General features: G+C 39.7%; 1 long non-coding RNA gene across 1 annotated transcript; it reads right to left on the bottom strand.

The window, feature by feature from the left end:
* Positions 1 to 3,098: 3,098 nt before the first annotated feature.
* Positions 3,099 to 11,497, bottom strand: LOC146574733 (uncharacterized). The gene is made up of 3 exons (XR_014892578.1): positions 11,431 to 11,497; positions 3,642 to 3,695; positions 3,099 to 3,207 (listed from the first exon to the last, which is right to left on the bottom strand). It is a non-coding gene; the product is annotated as an uncharacterized LOC146574733 (long non-coding RNA).
* Between the last annotated feature and the right edge of the window lie 2,455 nt (positions 11,498 to 13,952).

Below are 13,952 nucleotides of genomic sequence, written 5' to 3'. Positions count from 1 at the left end.
TTCCTGTGGGTAGTTAAAAAAGTCATTACTTTAACATGAGTAAATACCAAATAAATGTTCAGTGTTATAGATTTTCAAACTGTTTATAGCATGTCACTTTTCACATTGTTGATTTTTATAAACTACTATGGTATATGAATTTGGTTATTGGTCAACTAGGTATTGATAAAGAATTAAGTGCAGGAAAGTGTGTAAGTTAACATGTTGACTCATATGAATAACTCACCCCAATCCCACTATACAGTAATGAAAATGTCATGATATTGTTAAATAAAATTTAAAAAATTGATCATTTCCTGATTTCTGCTTTCTAAGCATTGCTTAAGACAAAGATGCTACATGGTGATATTAAAAGAGCACCAGTCAAATATCCAGTGGGGCCAAACAATCTATAAAATGTGCTGTAAATATAAAACGTGCTGTTCATTTCTACAACATATCTACAAATCCCTTCTGTACCATTGTATAGACTATCATTTATGTACTGTGCTTTCATTTTAGTACTATATCCTGACCACCGTAATAGTATGCATCTGTGCACCTTCCCTTCCCTGAATTAACAGTGTTTCTCCTGTGAGTTGTATAAGTGGATATTTGGTTTAAGACAAGTTAAACATTATATCTGTTTCTATAGTTTGTGAAGTTATTATAACATAGTGCTTATTCTGCAACACTTGGTTCAAGATGATGGCATACCAATGCTTAGACTTAGACAAAGCAAAATGAAGTCATTGCATTTGCTCCCAAAATCTCAGAAATATACTTTAATAGGCATTGAACTGGCCTCCAGCACCATTGTGAGGAACCTTGGAGTCAGTGTGTTGATCAGGATACGTCCTTTAACTCACACATTAAACAGTTATCTTAGATTTAGTCTTCGATGTATTGTTAAAATAATTAGTATGTCGTTACTGACAAATGATACTGTCTACAGTACTCAAAGGAGCTTGCAAAGAAAAGCGTCTGGACTTAAAGAAGTCCAGACGTTAGAACCTTAGAACTGAAGAAGCCTCTTCAGTTCTAAGGTCAAATTTGACCTTAGAACTGAAGAAGCTTCTCGGATGAGAGGTGAAACGTCTTCATGTAACTTAAAGAAGTCCAGACGGTTTTCTTTGCAAGCTCCTTTGACTACGATGACCTGGATGACTGAGAACCTTCACAGACATATGTCTACAGTACTGTCATTTTTTGTTGTTCTCTTTGGAAAACCTTCAGTAGATCCAAAAAACAGAGAGCACTAACAAGAACCAGAAAGACATGAACATTTCCCCTTTATTAACTGCTCCTCAGTGGCTCCCTGTCAAATCCAGAATTGAGCTGAAAATCATTTTCCATACATATAGTTCTGGTTTCTATAAGCACAATGGGAGATGGAGCTTTTAGTTTTCAGGCCCGTCTCCTGTTAAACCAGCTCCTATTCTGAGTTTGAGTTCCTGTTGTCAAAACTGTCACATCCATAATCAGATATGTGCTCTGACTGCAGGTCTTCCCATGAAGCCCTTAACACTTCTTCTCAATTCCCTCTTTGTCTCACCCCATGCATTTACCCAAGACTTTTTGCGTGCACCTCTTATTTCTGCTCTCGTAGTTTGGATTTTGACTTGGATGTTGTTCATAGTCTTTCAAGCTCCAACCAGTCACAACAGATGGCTGCCTCTGTCTGAGCCTGGGTATGCTGGTGATCTCTTCCTGTTTAAAAGGAGTTTTTTCTCCCCACCTTTGCCAGGTTTTTGCTCATAGAGGATCATGTAGTCAGTAGGGTTCTGATACTAATATTGTGTGGTATAAACTTACAATATAACACATTTGCAGTGACTGCTGTTGAGAACTGGTGTTATTTAATTAAAAACAAAGTATTATTATTTTTTGCTGGTTTGCTTAATTCTCTGATGAGAAAAAAAAAAAAACCCAAGTGAAACATATCTCAGACTGCTTTGTCTGAGTTTCACTTCATGATATCCTAACAAGCTGTTTTATATTTAAACTTGAGGAATTAGGAGTCAGTCCTGACTCTTAATATCCCTCTTTTTCATTTTATTTATTTTTTTTCTTTTGTTAAGGAGGAACTGAAGGCAACAGACAGCTGTCTAATGAGTCAGTCTACCATCAACTATTCTGAGGAGGAACTTCGGGTTTTTCCAAAACATACATGTTTCAAACAATAATAATCATAATTACGAAGTTCTACATTCAGTGTTCTTTAAATAGCATGGATTCAGTCTGCACATGTCTGGCTGGCTGTGGTCAGACTGCTGACAAAACTGTTATTGTTAAATCAGTTACACACCCTCTGTTACACACTGGGATGTTTCCAGGTCACATTTCAGCTTTTTGAGAAATATTAGTGTAAGCAGCCAAAACAGAGTTTTGTACTTCGAAACAGGATTAGGGGCTTGGAGGGGTTACTTCAGGTTTAACACTGGGTTTTCTCACTTAACAAATGGATTTGGTGCTTACCAGAGTAGACTGTACACTACAAGGGCAACTTCTGCTGCAAAACTAACCTGCTCCAGAGTAGGTGATGTACAGGATGTGTGAGATTCATTTTGTAATTGAGAAATTAAATCAACTTTTAAATGTAAGACTTTCTGATAGGTCAGAAGGAGACTGAGAGGTGACAATCAGTGATGTCAACTGGCAGCAAAATAATTAAGAGGACTAGCATGAGGATAAGTGTTTCAAAAGGAAATACATTTCTCTGGTAATACTTTAAACATGAAATATTCACACTTCACACATTTGTGTGAAACAACACAAATAATAAGCGGGTAATACTTGAAAAACCCAAGGTCAGCATACTGTCTTACTGTAGAGAGTCTTCAGCCTCCACTAAATCCTCCTGTGGATCCTGTGGTGTTGAGAAGTGTTAGGAGAGAGAAAAGGCAGAAAATGTTGGACACACCTGTGTAGGCACCTGTAAATGCATTATCTCATAATGCATTTACAGGGGTTTTTTATTGTTCAACTTAAATTATGGAAATTATTAGTTGTTGTTGTTGTTGTTGTTAAACAAAACGTGATGAGTAGAGGTGGGCAGATCAATCCAAATATCGATTGTATCGATACCAACACTGGTATCAGTATCGGATCAATACTACCGCAAGTGAATCGATACTTTGTTTCTATCCTCAAAGTCCAGTATGTATCCCACTGTCCATCATTCTCTTTTGCAATTCCACGATGACAGGTCGCCAGTCTGTGGCAGGTCTAACACAGAGAGACAGCCAGTCAGTTTCACTCACATTCACATCTACAGACAATTTCGAATCCCCAATTAACCTAACCCCACTGTATCCCACTGAACTGTGTTAAATACATTTTTATCTTTTTTTTTAAAATGAAGAAATATCATCACGTTAATTCTTTATAGCCTATGGCAGATTTAAATGACAGAATACATCAAGACAGACTCCTCTCCTCTACACAAGCTCCCTTAGGTTAAAAGTATCGGTATCGGTATTGGCAATACTGTTCTTAATTTACTTGGTATCAGATCTATACCAAAATTTGCAGCATCTCCCAGCACTAGTGACAAGTGTCATTAGTGACTATGAATTTGTGCAATCATTATATTCTACTATAGTAATACATGGTCAGTATGATAGCACACATTCAGAGTTGGTTGCGTATTTTAAACTTACATGGTTTCAGTCTCATTTGAGTCCATCTCCCGTCTGCTTTGGCCATCAGCTGACCTGTGACATAATACAGAGGCTAACATTCAACAGAAAAGCCCAAAAACATTCTTTTATAGACTTTTTCAGATATTCTCTCTGACTCTATATTTATAGCCATATATCACAAAAAAATAGCTATTTCTCTGATTGTTGTTAATTTAGTCATTTTATCATACTAGCTAACACTCAGAGTGGATAACATTGCTTAAACAGGCCAGACAACTACATGCCGTAATGTAATATTAAGCTAATATTCCATTCAGTCAACCCAGCAAAAAGTCAGATTTTGAGGCCCTTTCTTGTAATTTCACAATTTTGGATGAAATGACATTAGGATAAAACACTTTACAATTAATTAGTTGTTCTTTGTTAATACTTTGGGTTTGTTATACTAACGTGGCATCAGTAAACATGTCCAAAATCAAGCGTGTGCTGATAGCATACAGCATACAGTCTTATGGCAACTCTAAAGCCATGTTAGGCCTTAAATAGTAATATAATTCAACAGGACATCCCTAGCTCTACACTTTTATAGCTGACATTTTGCTATCTTTCCAGTCCTACTGACCACAGTGTCTAAAGCTCACCAACTTTAATCCAGTATTATTCATTTGCACTGTGAAACCTCTTTGCATTTTCTGCGCAAACGTGCACTGGGAAAGAGCATGCACTGGGAGACCACAAGTTGATTTATTGAGTTGATAAGGTAATGTAAGAAAAACCAAATAAGGAAATGATATCCTGGCTATACTGAGCTTCCCTCACAGCACAGGCACCAAGACAAGTGGGATATAAAATTATCACTTGTCTTGAAGGTGGGGGTGTAGGTTTCCTGTTGGTGCTACTTGAAAGTGATGAGCACAGCTCTAAAGTACTCAGTAAATGACGTATTGTACTCCTAGGACAATCATCTTTTCATTACAACATTCTGTTATGAATTGCACCTGAAACCGTATTGTGCGCCACTTTATATCATGCACCGTCTTCCCAAAATTGTTAAAATGCTAATGCATCAGGGTCCCTCCCTGTTTTTCCGACATTCCCTGCCTTTCTGGATTCCCTCAGTCCGCCCACCTCCTCCAAACAGGAGGTGAATCAGTTAATGTGATTCACCACACCTGATCTCCATTACCTCATCACAATCCTCGCTGGTTTATTTGTTTTTGTTTTTTACATTTCCAAACACGTGTTTGTTAAAAACACTCCACTGCATCTGGACTGCATTTGTGGATGGATTTGTGTCTTTTGTCTTTGTTCAGCTGACTGAAATGAATCACCAGTGAGCTTCCCTCAATGGTGACTTATAAAGGACCATGTTCATCTGTGAGTCACTGTGCTTTATTTACTCATTAAAAGCCTATTTAAAAAGTCAGTATGAGAGCAATTACCTTTGTGCACATTGTATAGGCTAATCCATTACAATGAGACACAACAGCTACAGAGCTTTAAACTGAATTAAGTGATTCAAATCAGCAAAATGTTCCCACCACAGCTCAGACTACAGACTGGGATATTCAAATGAAAAAGCTGAAGGTCACAGTATGATGAAGCCAGCAGAACTACAGAATCTGCTGAACTCAAAGATGCTGCACTGGGAGGTGTGGTCTTTTAAACTCATCAGAAAATGTGAAACCTTATAAGCAGGGTTTGTACCCTTTAAACTGTGCGTGGCAGGCCACCTCACTGAACTGCTGTGGCTCAAACGTGTGGTATCCACAGACAGTCCTGATTCTGATCTAATAACATACATGGTTAAATAACTTACCAGGTGTTTTACTTTATATTTATGGTGAGACCCAGTCATGCAGACCTTGTGGCTTCCCTAACCTGATAATATGGGCACCAAAAAATGCACGAGGTTCCATGTAAAGTAAACAGCGTGTTCCTGGTCTCAAACATTCCATCAAAAATAAACTTGACTTTATGGAAATGGACTGGAATTTACCAATACATTTAGTTATTCTATGCACTACATCTAACTTGTAGCCACGGCCAATTTGGAATTGCTATGCAACCTAAGGTGCATGTCTTTGGATTGAGGAACTAAACCCACACAGCCACAATGAGAGCATAGAGACTCCCACAGAGAAGGCCTCAGAGTTTCATAGTTTTCTACTGTGAATCAACAGTGCTGACCACCGTGCCACCCATCGTCCAGCACTGCACTTTACATACATACAACACCCTATTAAGTTTAGGGTCATAAGTCTTGTCTATGTCCAGAAAACCTTATTTTGCCTCTGCTCAAATCCATTTAAATATGCCAGGTGAAGCAAACAGCCAAAGAGGGGAACCTTTATGCTACATCTTGAGTGTTAAGGCTGGGAATGATGTCCCACTTATGACCATATTCCAGAATCAGTAGGTTGAAAATGTCTTGCTAGGTTGTCGGTGTGTTGCTTCCTAGCCATTGGTATTGCTAACAATACCTGGAGTACAGCATAAGATTCTTTTTTGCACTTTAAAACACTGCTGCATGAGTAGATCCTGGTCGGTGCTCTGCATAAACCTTAATAAGGGAGTAACAAATGCAAAGAGTGGTTGTACAAATTATAAGTTCTAAAGTTTTACTACTGTTTATGCACGCTATGCTAGCCTGATTTGGTAAAAGATTCATGCTGCAGATGCCCATCTTCCAGCTACAGCATACGAAAGGGCTGTTCTTTTCATGATGAAAAAACAACCTGGGTCAGAGTGCAAGTGTGCTGGTGTCTGTAATGAAGAAGGACCTTTAGCGCTAGCTTGGAGAATGACTGAAAAATACAGCTATTTAATCAAAGACATGTCTGGAGAAATGTACGCCAGCTAAGATAACAAACTCCTGGTGTAGTTTCTCAGCAAGTTAAGAAAGTCATGGTCTGCTGAATGGTGTTGCTGCTAAGCTGAAACAGAACAAAGAGGACTTGTTTGTTGCAGATAGAGTCATAGGAGGGGAAACATTTTTCCCGATATGCAACTGGAAAATATTTTAGTGCAATAAAACCATGTGTAAATGGATGGAAAAAATGCAATAATAGATCAAGTGTCTTTGAAATAATGCAACTGAGGTTGTGCAGGAGTTTCATGACTTTAAAGAACCCTTGAGGCTTAAAAAATCCCCACAGTTAATGTCAGCTATAAAAAAAACCCCTAACAACTTATAATTTAAAGATATGCCACAGCCATAACTAGAGGTGTGTGCTGCAACATCCACACACTGCAAAAGCCAAGTTCGTGTTAAGATAGTCTTACATGTAATATTAAAATTCTGACATTGATTTACTTTTTCTTTCTGGTTTTTAACACACTTAAGGATCTGGGATCATAGTAACATGACAAGACTACTGAAACATTTCAGACATTTTTACAGAGAACAGGTGAACCGGTGAGTCTGGACTCGTGTGATCAAGAAATGCACGAAGAGCTGCAGGACAGATGAAAGTGGGCGGACCTGAATGATAATAGTACAAGCTGCAAAAACAAATGATTTACCAATTACAAACAAACTGGCAACCACAGAAAACCAGCCTGTAGTTTTTTTTCTCCCTCTTACACACCATGTGACCCTACCATTCAATATCATTTTACTATTTCACAAGAAATATGAATACCAGTGCCACTGTCATGACCCTAAATTTGACACTTCTTCAGCAAGTAGCTATCTCAGTTTAGCACAAAGATGGGGAGAGGCAAAGCAGTTAGTCAGGGTTTAAGCAGTGGCAATAAAACCTGCCATTCAGCAGTGACACTTTGCATGTAAGTAAGTAAGTAAAATTTATTTATATAGCACATTTTACAGATAAAAATCACAAAGTGCTTCACACTAAGATCAGGTTACAGGAGGTTAAAAAAAAGCTCCAAGTTGACCTCAAAATCACCCTCTTATGCTTGTTTTTCAGTGGTCAAACAGACCTTATGGGACCTACAGGCAGTTTCCCCCTCCAATTAAAGTCAGAGCTGACTGGAGATGTCATCACTCTTTACCACCTTCAAATTTAGTGATGAGTATGATGGGTGTAGGCATGCACAAAAAAAGTTTGATTTCTATGTATTCATTAAAACTTGGCATTTTAGACATATTGTGACATAATATAACTTGTTAGCTGTTACAAACTGCTTTTTGCGATCTTCTGGCAACTACAAATGATTTTGATTGAGTAGGCTACACTCTGACTAGGGAGAGTAGTGAAAAAGAAAAAAGGAGTGCTTTAATCTTCATCAAGCTTTGTCTCCAGAGGATAAATGTCATGGTCTATGCTCGCTCATGCTTCTGACACACTGTCTGTTGGACTAAAGCCATTATCAGACTCCTATCATGCAGTTTGATCCTGACATGTTGCTCCTGTTGTCCTGTGCAATCTGCAGACATGGTGGCTCCAGCAGCTTCTTCTCAGGGGGGCAGATTCATGCTGTGAAAGCACTCCAACCAGCGCATAGGTATCATGAGCAAATTAGACCTTATTCAGCAGCTTTCACTGGTTTGTATGGTGAAGCAGATTATGTTTTATTTGCTACTTTAACCCAATAGGAATGTACAGGCTCTGGCCATGAATATTGTTTTTCTCTTCCATTTTACACCTCTGAATGTCATGATGTTTGTAGGCTCATAAGTGCATATGTAAATGTAGTCCTGGTTGTGGGTGTGAGGAACATGAGCCTCCTGAGCAACAATAAAACTTTGCAACTTCATTGCATATTTTCTCAAGGAGCCAGAGGTGAATCATTTGTGCATTTTACACAATATGGAAGTGAAACTCCATTTTTCATAGCTTTTAAAAGCTAATGCAAGTATTTATTACTTGTCTTTTTTCCAGCAGAATTTGTGAGATTTATGGACATGTGGCTTATTCAGCCTATGTTAAAATACCTCCAAGGTCAAACCAAAGCTTAAAACCACAGAGCCTGACATACAAAAACAGGAGAAAAGAGATAACAAAATGCTACACATTCCATATGCAGCTCTGACTACTTCCATGAGGGTATTTAGAATTGCCTCATACCGCATACTCGAGTACCTACATGTTCATGTTAACAAGCATAGCTACATGTACTACGCTACAAGTACCCAGATGAGGTACTCATAATGATTAGTTGACTATTTAAAGCTATACACCTACCACACACCAAAAGAGAAGAACCAGGCTGATTTGTTGTACGCATGTTTAAAAATGTGGGAGTGTGGTCAGACTGGACCGCAACACGCCCTTCCAAACAATTTGGAGCTTGTAGGAAGATGGTGGTGATGCAGCTTCAGGTTTGATACTAATAATATGTCACTAGTGTGGTGGAGATTTTTTGTAGATGTTAAACAATCCACCCACATGGGGCCACAAGCCAGTGTGCTCCTAGTTCCAGACCAAAACTCAGAAAAATGATGAGGGTTGAATCAGGTGAGCATCTAGTGTAAAGTCTTTGCTGAATCAAACACGCGGATCATCAACTAATAGAAGAAGGTTCTAGGAAAAGATGGAGACAGATGATCTGCTGTGGTGACCCCTAAAGGGAGATGCTGAAAAAATAAGAAGTTACATTTTTGTCTCCAAGTTGAAAACTTATAAAAGCACAACTTACTGTGTTGAATTCATGCACTTTGACTTTTGACTTTCATGTTTACTATGACGCACATAGTAAGCACATAGTATGCTGCACAAAAGGTGTTGCTTACATGATGGGGGCAAAGAGAAAAAGAGAAAAGCCCACAAGCTGGCTGTTGACACCACAGCTGTCATGCTGGCCAATCAGCTTTCTGCAGCCACCTATTCAGTCACTCACATAAGCGTTCAAAAATACAAACACAGGGTTGTCACACGAGCTTTAGGTTGTAGTGCTTTTGCCTGTGTAAGGGCTCAAAATGTGTGCCAGTGAGAAAGAGCGCTTTAAATGTGGCCCTCCCCCTTCAGATCCTTTCAACTGAAAACTCTCAGCCCTTTTTTTTCTTAACCTCCCTCCACACATTCCTCCACGTGCTGTGTGGACGCCACGTCAGCTGTGTCAGCCTGACTCTGCACTGACTGTGTGTGTCTGTGTGTGTGTTTAAAGAGCTCTGAAGGACCGACTGCTTGAGTTTACAACCTGTGAGGCTTCCTGCAATAAATACCACGGAATCAAATAAAAATCGCGTTCAACAACTTAACAAAGTACTCCGTGAAAACTGAACTTAAACATACTGAGACCTTAAGAAGGAAAGGTCAGAACACATAACAGGAGACACAGACCAATCCTAAATTCAATGAGTTTGATTAAGGCTAGGGAACATGGTGTGCTTTTGGTTACATGTTGGTTAAGCCCCAAACAAGTGCTGCCACTGAGTAAATTTCTATGAGAAGTTAAAAGGAGTTAATTTGAGCATTTTTCCTCTGGCCTTTAGTGCTCCTTATCCATCTAGATTACTGTGGCGCACCCCGTTTTAGAGACATTGACTATAGCCTGCATTCTACCGACAGTAGTGGAAAAGCCCAAAAATGCATTTTAAAAACTCATCAGCAGCGTCTCTTTCCAGAAATCATGACTCAGTTACTACAAAAAATCTTTTTTGGTAGCAGTTTGACGTAAAAGCCTGCAGCTAACATTACAGGTCAGCTGAGTGTTTGAATACAGTTGCGTTGTAAGTAGCTGGATGTTTGTTTCCACAGTGTGACACGGTGCCACAGTTACTGAGTGTCATTTAGAAAGAAAAAAAGCCCATGATCATTTCTGCAAGATATTTTCTAATATCTTTTTTTTCAGATGCATTTCTTGGCTTATTGAGCACCACACAGAAAGTGGCACGTTGTTCCATTATATTTTACAGTAGGCTTGCATTTCTCCAAAACTGGGCGACTCATTCAAAAAAAAAGTATATTAAAATAAATCCCTGGATGCCAAAGGATTTTGATTTTGAAACTATCCCTTTTGCCATAACCAAGGACTGGGTCAGATGTCGAGGACCAAGAAATACATAATAAGAGGTGGGCTACTGGAACAAGACACACATAGACTAGGACTAAGAACGTGAAAATGGCAGGACTGTCTGTGCAAAGATTCCCCCGAGAGTCTGCCACATCTGTGCTGCTTATGGATGAGAAGTTTGTAAGTCCCGATGGCATACACCTCCTAAAGTGGCCGAGAACAACAAGAGCTAATATCCTCTGAGAGTTTCAGTTCCAGACACATAAGCAGCTGCTGGCGAACCAACTGCAAATGTCGGTGTTTGACAAGAAGCAGACGAGAGCAGTACTGATAGATGTGGAGATCCCAGTTGACAGCAATATCAGAAAGAAAGAGAATGAGAAAACTGAGAAGTAAGTGGTTGAAGGAACAACTGGAGCAGATGTGGAAGTCCAAAGTGGTCCCAGTGGTACAGCATTAGGAGCTGTAACCCTCAAACTAGGCGACTGGCTGCAGCAGTTTCCAGACACAACATCTGAAGTTTCTGTCTAGAAGAGTGTAGTCCCTGGTGACAGCTAAGATACTGCGCAACTCCTTGGCCTCTGCTAGACAACAGGAGCTTAAGGAAGACAGCACCCATATGTAATATTTCATTCATATATAAATACAATTCAAAAAGCAGTCAAAAACATCTGGAACTGTTCCAAATGCCTCGAACAGTACAGCCCTTCAAAGCTATGTATGTAAGTGTAGAGGAGTAGGCATGGATGGCTATCTAGAGAGCAGAGTCAGGTGTAGAATCTGTGACGAAGCCTTTTTTTTTTTTTTGGTCTCCGGGGTGTCGAGGCAGCAAACTCCTGCCAGCAGATTCCTGCCTGAAATAGAGCGAGTGGAGGATTTCACTGACCTGACCCACTCAGCTGCATTGGACACATCATATTCTCTCTGATGACATAGTAGCACATTTATTCTTGGAGAGGACTCTGAATGAGGCATGCTACAGCTGCATGAGTGAAGGTGGGGCCAGTTGCTACAGTATAGCCGGCCAATCAGCAGTGTTGGTGCCACCTCTGCTTAAACACATGATCATGAGTGAAAGAGTGCCGTGTGGATCACTGAAATACGTTTTTTTTATTTTACAAAGGTGCATGTTTTTGGCTTTGTGACAGGAACTTTCTCCAAAGTAAACTCTAGAGAAAGGTCATTCTTTTTGTATTTTTTTCCATAAGTTGTATATGATATAGAGCAGGCTGGCATTTAGCCTTACAAATATAGAATGGCTGTGCGGCCAAACACAGTTCAGGCTCAGTGTCACTCTGTGAACACTTCGTCACTTTTCCTGGAGGGAGAAAGAAATACTCCCGCTGCCCAGCTGTCCAAAAACAGTGCTGGTGCTTTTGATTCCCAGAAGATCACCCAGTGAACCTGCTGAAGCAGGATAAGGAGGGGCGGGTAGGGAGGTCGTCAGGTTCTTGGGTTCTGTCCCAGTCGTGGTGAGAAGGAGCAGCAGGGGAATGTGTGTGACTGCAAAAAGCCGCCAAATATGGAGAGGATGGATAAGCATCCAAACACGTCCCCTTCAAATGGATTGTGGTGTGTGTGCATGTGTGTGTGCACGTGGGGAAAAAGTTATCTTGATCTATACTAGTGTCAGCTGATGCAGGCAATGTATCATGCTTTTATCCAAAGATTAAATAAAAAAGAAAAAGAGACATGTTCAAACCACATGTATTTATGAACATAAAGGATAGAACATGATAAAAGACAGTAGAAGGTCTCAGAAATTTCATTTATTGAGCTGCAGTTTAACTATAGTATCACTTGTTATAAACGCAATTAGCCTATTAAATGTCCATTATTGGGCAGAATGGTGAAATGGCGGTTAGCACTGGGTTCCTGGGTTCAAATCCTCCACCTGGCTGAGGCCTTTCAGTGTGGAGTTTGCATGTTCTTCCAGAGTCCACAGGGGTTAGGTTCATTGGTGATTCTAAATTACCGATTAATCATCACCAGTTAAGTGTGAATAGTGGTCTGTGACAGACTGGCAACCTCATGAACTCATTATTGTTGATAATCAGTAATGTAACAATATTTTGTTACCAGGGAATTTGCGGTAAATGGAACATCTTGGTAAAAGGCACGTCTTTACTACCTGCCCTGCAGGCGGTTCAAACGTATTCAGTAAGGAGTGGTCAAAATCGAACTCAAGTTTAAAGATTACTCCAGCTTTTTGCATTAAATGTCAACGTGGCTGCAAACCCACACTTTAGGTGCAATAGTTAACCTTTGAGGGCGGCCCTTTTTCACATTTTGATTGCAGTCACAGAGTGGCAGAAGTGGATAAACACAACATTCTCACTGGTTATTTCATAATGTTTGCTGGTTATTAACCGCTCTGCAGAGTCTGCAGTCAAACACAGTTTTGACTCAGTGCCAGAACAACAAAAAAAAACACACATTTTGCCAACCCAGTGCAGACATGTAATCGTCTTCCTCTCTCCCACGTGTTCTTGCTTTTTCTTGCTTGCTTGCTTTTGGTTTTCATTTGAAGAACACTAAAGGAGAAGCTACTTCTTTAATTTGCTGGGCAAACTCAGACAAGTGTGGCTGCTGAATGCAGAAGTGATGCAGCACAAATAAATATATAGCAGATTATGATAAAAACACTCTTGGGGTCATGATGATAAGTCAATTTTCTTCTAAAATGTGACTGAAGCAGCTTGTCTTTGCATTTCTCGCTCTCCCAGTCTTTCTTCTTGTAGTCCTAAAAATAAAGTCCAGTGGTAAGAACACTCCACCGCACTAACCCTGATCTCCCGCCCTTTTTCCACCCCTCCTCCTTCTGGTACGTCCCAGAAGTTCAGAGAATCTTCCACAGTTCCAGTTTCAGGGAATGCTGGGAACGTCAACAAGCTGCCAGCTCCAAAAACTGTGGCTGGCCTTAGACACGGTCTGCCTCCTTCACATGTAGTTAACATGTGAGATTGTTAGCTGCCAAACATTCTGTATGTTTGTACTTCTCCCTATCTGATTGGTCCACTTCAAGTTTGTACAGCTACCTTATTGGGTGGCAAGAGAACTTTGTGTTCCTGCAGCATGTGTACCCAGCAGCACAAAGCATCATTATATCTAATGAAAACTATTTTTATACAGTTTTATTTTTTATGTTATCTTTTACATTTTCTTGTTTTATTTGTGAATATGTTGTAAAATGTGATAATCCATCTTAAACTGTCCTTTTAAATTCATTCTCTACTGTCAAATCCTTAAATAGCAGCAAAACTGCAGCTGATAGACTGAAAACTAAAACTACCCTGAGCAGGTTATGTTCTGAGTTAGGTATGATATAGACTCTCTTCTGGGAGTATACTTTTTATAGGTGCAGGCTGTTACACCATACCTTATTGAAACTACTGAATAAAGCATGAA

The sequence above is a fragment of the Mchenga conophoros genome, linkage group LG5, assembly GCF_057382185.1.
Source record: "Mchenga conophoros isolate Kocher_MC1m ecotype Shallow Benthic linkage group LG5, M_conophoros_male_GT1.1, whole genome shotgun sequence".
Classification (NCBI taxonomy): domain Eukaryota; kingdom Metazoa; phylum Chordata; class Actinopteri; order Cichliformes; family Cichlidae; genus Mchenga; species Mchenga conophoros.
The sequence above is the reverse complement of the archived record's forward strand: the minus strand, read 5'-3'. Positions and strand labels throughout refer to the sequence as shown.